Below are 7,579 nucleotides of genomic sequence, written 5' to 3' on the forward strand. Positions count from 1 at the left end.
TTCCTGGGACACAAGGCCACGGTGCCTAAGCGCTGTCACTTCCGCTTGTGAATCTGTATGGGGTTTATAAAGCAACAGGGTCCTCGGCTTCCCGCCCCTCCCCTTCTTTAGCATTGCTCCTCTCTCCCTCCATGCCCAGACCCCAGGTGAGAGGTCCTATTCTTACCTCCCACCCTCAACTCGGTAGTGAGGGGCCAGATCCCAGGGAAGACGCCCCAACTTCCTCCCTCCCTCCACACTCTGATCCTGGGGATCCCCACTCAAGAGCCTACCGTTCATCTTGGACCTACTGTTGCCAGCCCCTGAAGCTTCCTCATCCTCAAAATGAAGTGCAGGCTAATTGAACTTGAAAGTCCACCCTGACCCTTGAACCGCACATGCTCTGACCTTGAGTCTGACTGTGGATGCGCTGGAATAAGGCCTGCTCCCGGGACAGCAGGTGCGGGACAATGATGCTGAGGACGGTGCAGAAGAGCCGATGGATGCCCGGGCAGGTGCTGAACCGCCGGGCTCGGTCCTTCCCCTCCCCACACCGCGATGCAAGGGACTCAGCCCCGTGCAGCTGGAGAGAAATGAGAGCTTGCGGATGGGCAAGCAAGGCAAGCTGCCTGCCGTGCAGAGTGCTGCCTTACAGCAGAAAGAACAGAGAACACAGCCAAGGGACTTCCACTTCCATCTCCTCCTCTCTCTCCACTCAAACTGGGCCCCCACTTCCCAGTGCCTCAAGCTGGAATCTCCCTGAGATGTTCTCCTCTGGGAAAGTCCAGCCCATGAAGCACAACGTCTGTCATGTTTGCAGCTGGCGCTTCACAACCTCTGCCCAGGGTCAGGTTCTCAATAGTGTTGAATTCCCCAAAGTGCTCCAGGAGAGAGCCAAAATGATCAACTCCATTTTACAGGCGGTGAAAGGGCTTGATAAAGGGGGTCAGGAGAAGGACGAAGGGACATAAAATTAAATATAAAACATCCATACACTTGTTTTTCTAATACCAGACCGAAAGTGAAAGTTGTGACCCCACAGACTGTAGCCTGCCAGTCTCCTCTGTCCATGGAATTCTCCAGGCCAGAATACTGGAGTGGGTAGCTGTTCTCTTCTCCAGAGGATCTTCCCAACCCAGGACTTGAACCCAGGTCTCCTGCGTTGCAAGCATATTCTTTACCAACTGAGCCACCAGGGGTTTGATAAAGGGGGGTCAGGAGAAGGAAGAAGTGATGTAAAAATTAAATATAAAAGCTCTTTACACTTGTTTCTCTAACACCAGACTACTTATGAGCAAATTAAACTCTTTACAGGATGCCCACCCTCCTGATCCTTCTTTTCATCTCATCCTTCATCTTTATGTCCTCTATCCTACAGCTCAAAAGTTAGAGTTGAGAGGAGAGGGCCCTTTTTTGTACCACATCCCATTGTGGCTGCCGGCACATCCTGTTCACCAGGGCTGTGAGGAGGGTTGGTGCAGGTGAAAATCGCTGGTTGCCAGAGACAGCACAGGATCAAGGGAATGGAGGTGGAACAGGAGGGAAGGAGGCAGGGCACAACCTTGAAAAGAATGATACAGCCACAGGACAGGACAAAAACTGGTTAGAACCAACTGGGTGCAAGATTGTGGAAGATTCAACTTCTGGTGGACCTTGAGCCTCATTATACACTCACTAGTGCCATGACCGTTCTGAGGCCAACCATAAAACATCAAGAGATGGGGATATCACACCACCTTACCTATCACATGAGAAATCTATCTGCAGGTCAAGAAGCAACAGGTAGAACCAGACATGGAACAAGGGACTGGTTCAAAATTGGGACAGGAGTAAGTCAAGGCTGTATATTGACACCCCGCTTATTTAACTTATATACAGAGTTCATCATGTGAAATGTTGGGCTGGATGAATCACAGGAAAGTAAAGGATGTTACAAAATTCCAACTTGGATGGAGAAGCCTTGGAAGTAAGGGAGGATGATGAGAAGACGTCGCCCAAAGCGGCTTCCTGATTTCTGCTGGCTCACAGAATGAACGTCATCGTAAATATCATTCACTCAACATTTATTGAGCACCCACTGTGTGCTAGACATTATTCTGGGTGCTAGGAATACAGCAGGGAGTAAAACAAAAACCTTTGGCCTCAAAGAACCAACATCCTAACCTGGAGAAATAATAAACATAATAGTAAGCACGTTCTCTAGTAGGAAAGGTTAGGTAAGTTAGCATGGGGCAAAAGGGCAGGATCCGGCGCAGCTTTAAGTAAGGGGTGGGAGGGTCTTGTTGCGAAAGGTAACGAGAGCAGACGCCTGAAGGAGGTATAACGGAGAGAAGCCTGCAGACCACTGGGAGCGCCTAATCCTCATCCTCTCCTTCACGCGGTGCTAGCTCCTGCTGCCGGCATAATTTCATGCCTTCAGTAAATAGTTAATTAAGCAAAAGGAAATAAGGCATCGTTTCATTATCCAAATCATTTTTTAAAAGAGCAGGGACAAGCTTTACTTATTCACTCTAATGTCTAATAGTATGTAAGTACAAAATAAATAATGTGTTGAATCAATTAATTCATCCATAATCAATAACTTAATTAATAAAAACCCTACAACTTCCCTGTAAGTGTGAAACATGATACAAACTGTCATATAAACAACAGATTGGAGACTCTTTTAAGATGTAAAAGTACCCCTAGTAATATCAGAACACTATTATATTTTTGCTTTTTCCCTTCCAGCACTTATCTGTATCTATAACTTATCATAGGTATGATTTAGTGATTCATAATCATAAACACACGATTCTGACAACGGGTTTTTTCTACCTATGGTGTTCTTTTCGTAATTGCCATCGATAAAGGATACACAGGCTATGTTCCGACGGCCAGAAAGCAGCATTGTTTCCAATGTCCCTGAATTAGAACGCGCCAGGTAGCAAGGAGGCTCCATAGCTCAGTGGTTAGAGCACTGGTCTTGTAAACCAGGGGTCGCGAGTTCGATCCTCGCTGGGGCCTCTCCTGCGCTTCTCTCTAATTTTTAAATCGTCCCGTTGTAAACATGCCCCCACATACAAAATTTCTGAAAACGTTACTTCTTGCCGGATTAAAAGTAACTGCTCCTGACATGCTTTACGGTGCTTTAGAACTGACCCGGAAGAGAAAATACCGGAATGCAACAAAAAGCAAGAAAAGGAAAAGCGGTCCTCGGCGACGCGGTACTGCCAGGACCTGGGGCCCAAGCTCCCGAAAAGGAGGCGCGAGGCTCCAGGGGTTCGTTCTCACGCCCTGCAAAACCAGACTGGCACTGAGCCACAAAAGGGCAGAGGGGGCGGCCGGCGCCCGGCTCTCCCCCGCGGGCGGGGCGCGCGCGGAGGCGGAGTTGCGCCTGCAGTTGCTCCGCGCGGCCGGCGGGGGGAGCTGTGGCTAAGCGCCCACACGCCTGTCCGCGGCCGGCTTGCGCGTTCTGAGCCTATTCCCGGGACTCAGTGTGGCCAGCGTGGCCTGGACCGAGGCCCGCGCTGTGATGACACGTGGCAGCCCGGGCTTCGGAGCCCAGCCTGGTTCCAAGGCCCTACCCCTTGGAGAGGAAGGGGGAGCGACTCCCAAAAATAAACAGTCCCGGTCTGCTTGGGAAGCCAAGTTTTGCAGCCGGTCCTGTGTCTCCGGTTTTTTTCCCCTGAACTGCAGAATGCCGCTTGACTTTCAAAGTCGCGAGAGCCTTTTCTGAGTATACGATTCTCTCCACCCACCATTTCTTGATAAAGGATTGTTTGTAAGGAAGCCACTAGCCACCTGTGGCCCTTGACTGAGTGTCTGAAATGTGGATATTCCGGACTGAGATGTGCTGAAAGAATAAATTACACATTGGATTTAGAAAATTTAGTACAGAAAAAGAGAACTATCCCGTTAGTAATTTTTCATTGATTACGTATTGGTATAAAGCTGTCATATATTGTTTTTCAGTCGCTCAGTTGTGTCTGACTCTTAGCGACCCCATGGACTGCAGCAGGCGCGGGCGACGTTTCCCGGTCCTTCACCATCTCCAGGAGCTTGCTCAAATTCACGTCCATGTAATATATTGGGTTAACTAAAACACATAGTTGCATTACTTTTACCTATTTTTAATGAAAAATGCGAAAAAAATTAGAAACAGAAAAATTTTAGTTACAAGTGTGGCTCCCATTTGCAGCTCTCATTTCTGTTGGATGGTGCAGAATCCTGTGACCTTGAGTTCAAGTTAATTCTTAACCTGTGCTCATGCCAGGTAAACCTTTCATCTCTGGGTCTCCCAGAGCCAGTACTGTGCCTGGCAAGCAGTAACCGTGGCATTGGTTGAGCTGAAATTACATACCTCCCTAACATAATCTTAAACTCCACAAAAAACAAGAAAATGTAATTCTTAAACTGGGTTCATTTTGAGAATGATGTAACTGTAAGAATTTCTATCTTGGTTTCCAAGATGTTAGCTCTAGAAAAACACACTCATCTTTTATTGGTTATTTAGACTTCTCTGGTGGCTTAGACGGTAAAGAATCTGCCTGCAATACAGGAGACCGAGATTCAATACCTGGGTCTGTAAGATCCCTTGGAGACAAGGATGGCAACCCACTCCAGTGTTCTTGCTTGGGAAATCCCATGGACAGAGGAGTCTGATGGGCTACAGTCCATGGGGTCAAAAAGAGTCAGACACGGCTGAGTGACTGACACTTACCCCTTTGTGAAAGTTCATGGGCATTGCCAGTCATCTTCCAGAAAACAAAGCCAATTGGCCAGAGAGGAATACCCTGCCTCTCCCCCAGGTTCCCAAGCATTTCAGGGCACCTATTCAGCTCCCATCTCTAGACCCACTATCCTCCTGTTGAAATGTTGTGTTCAGAAGGCCTTGAATTTAATGGATGTGGTCTTGTACTTAGACACATGAACTCTGAACACCTTTCCCTCAGGACTCAAAACACTTTCAGACCATAACCTTTTTTTAAGTATAGTTGATTTAAAATGTTGCTTTATTTTCAGGTGCACAGAAACCTGTTTTTTTGTCTATTTCTTATTTTTTTTGTTTTATGTAGTTTGTTAATCTCATACACCTAATTTATCCCTCCCTCTTTCATTTCTTACTTCTAATGATTTTTGTGTGGAGTCTTAAAGATTCTGTGTATAGAAGATCATGTCATCTGCAAATAATAACAATTTTACCTCATCCCTTCCAATGTGGATACCTTTCATTTCTTTTTCTAGCCTGACTGCTATGGCTAAAACTTCCGATACTGTCTTGAATAGAAGTGATTAGAGTGGGCATCCTTGTCTTGTTCCCGAATTTAACAGGAAGGCTTTCAGGTTTTTACATTATTATGTTGGTTGTGGGTTTGTCATAAATGGCTTTTGTTGAGATATGTTCTGTCTATAACCACTTTTGTGAGAGATGTTTATCATGAATGGATGTTGAATTCCATCAAATGCTTTTTCTGCACCTATTGAGATAATCAAGACTTCCCAGGTTGCTCAGTGGTAAAGAATCTGCCTGCTGATACAGGGGACAGAGGTTCAATCCCTGGGTCAGGGAGATCCCCTGGAGTAGGAAATGGCAACCCACTCCAGCATTCTTGCCTGAGAAATCCCATGGACAGAGGAGCCTGGGGGGTTACAGTCCCTGGGGTCACAAGAGTCAGACTCAGCTGAGTGACTGAGCATGCACTGAGATAATCACACGGGTTTTGTCTTTCCTTTTATTAATGTGGTGTATCACACTGATTGGTCTGCATATGTTAAACCATCCTTACAACTCTGGAGTGACTCCAACTTGATCCTATTATATGATCTTTCTTATGTATTGTTGGATTCAGTTTGCTAAAATTCTATTGAGCGTTTTTACATTCATATGCATTAAATAGGGCCAGACCCACACAATCTTTGAAGAAAGATTGTACAGGGGAAAAAGTGAGACAGAGTGAGCGCATATATTTGTTCCAAAGGTTAGATCCAGTCTCCCTGAACTGAAGCAAGATTTTCAGCCATCTTTTAACAAAATGATGCAGAGGGTAAGCCCCTCCTCGTTTCGTTGGTGTCTTCATCTGAGAAGCTAAAAGTGCAAAATGTCAGGGTTGGTTGGACCCTGAAATTCATTTTTTATCCTAGAGAGTGTGTACAAATATCCTAGAGAGTGTGTACAAAGAACTTCACCTGCCATTTCAGCAAACAAGCGATGCTGTGGCCATCCAGCCATCAGCCACGGCAGCCACCCCTGATGATGCACCTTCAGGGGAATTCAGGTTGGAGAAAAACAAGATACTGGCTCCAGATAGTTAAGATGCATATCTAAGGAGTAATTTCAATAAGCCCAGACTCTTCTGCATCTTCCCCATACATAGAAAAGCATTGAGATCTTTAACATGAGATGCCCATTTTTGTGTGCAATCAGCATTAATCTTTTGATGTTCAGCCACATGTTGTTCATCTGTTTTCAACGAAAACTCCTGTAAACCCTGGCTCCTCCCTTACCTCTTGGGAACAGTCACTCAGAGCTACCTGACAGGCTGCTATCCCGAGCTATAATCCTCAGTAAGCCTGCCAAATGAAATATAACTCTCAACTTTCATCCGTGCAATTTTTTTCAATCAGCAAGAGTGTTCATAAGAGCTACAAAGGTGAGCGAAAGTAAAGCAGAGCAAAACCATGAGATGGGTAAAGGAAGGCACGTGCGTGCGTGCGTGCATGCTCAGTCACTCAGCTGTGTCCAACTCTTTTTGACCCCATAGACTGTAGCTCACCAGACTCCTCTGTCCATGGGATTTCCCAGGGAAGAGTACCAGAGTGAATTGCCATTTCCTCCTTCAGAGGATCTGCCCTGTCCAGGAATCGAACTCATGTCTTCTGCGTCTCCTGCATTGGCGGGTAGACTCTTTACCACGGAGACAACTGGGAAGCTGAGATAGCTAAGAGATGATCTAAAAATGGTCTTCGGAAAATGATGACCAGTGTTGTGCATCTTTAATAAAGAAGAAAAAAAAAAGAGAAAGAGACTCAAAGAGAGGTTTGGTGTATTTATATTAGGTTAGGTCACCCTACGAATGGAGATCGCTAAAGAAAAAAATGGAATCTATTTCTTTGGAAGTCTAAAATAATCTGTCCGGAATATATTCAACCTCATCTAAAGCGGGAATCACATGACCTCTAAAAGTCCTTAACAACCCTGGCATTGTTGGTTTTGTTCTGCTTAAGTCAAATTGCCTGTACTGTTCTGGAGGCTTTGCAGACCTCGGGGAACTTCTTGAATTGCCTGTACTGTTCTGGAGGCTTTGCAGACCTCGGGGAACTTCTTGAATTGCCTGTACTGTTCTGGAGGCTTTGCAGACCTCGGGGAACTTCTTGAAGACAGGGACCATTTCTTCTCTCACCTCTTTCTTTCCTCAAATACCTGGTCACAAGCCACCTGTCCTCACTGGGGGCCCTAGAGGGAGGCAAGTTCACAGGAGGCAGACCGGGGCGTTGGTTCAAGTCCAGCTGAACAGTTGACTGTCCCCTCACTGCTATGGTCTAGGGCACACTGCTTAACCTCACCAAGCCGCACTTTCCTCCTCTTCAATATAAGTTATATGGCCACACACATGTTGCA

General features: G+C 46.2%; 1 non-coding gene across 1 annotated transcript; it reads left to right on the forward strand.

Annotated features, from left to right (window-relative positions):
- Positions 2,913-2,985, forward strand: TRNAT-UGU. Its single transcript has one exon. It is a non-coding gene; the product is annotated as a tRNA-Thr (tRNA).

The sequence above is a fragment of the Capra hircus genome, chromosome 16 (assembly GCF_001704415.2).
Source record: "Capra hircus breed San Clemente chromosome 16, ASM170441v1, whole genome shotgun sequence".
Taxonomy (NCBI): domain Eukaryota; kingdom Metazoa; phylum Chordata; class Mammalia; order Artiodactyla; family Bovidae; genus Capra; species Capra hircus.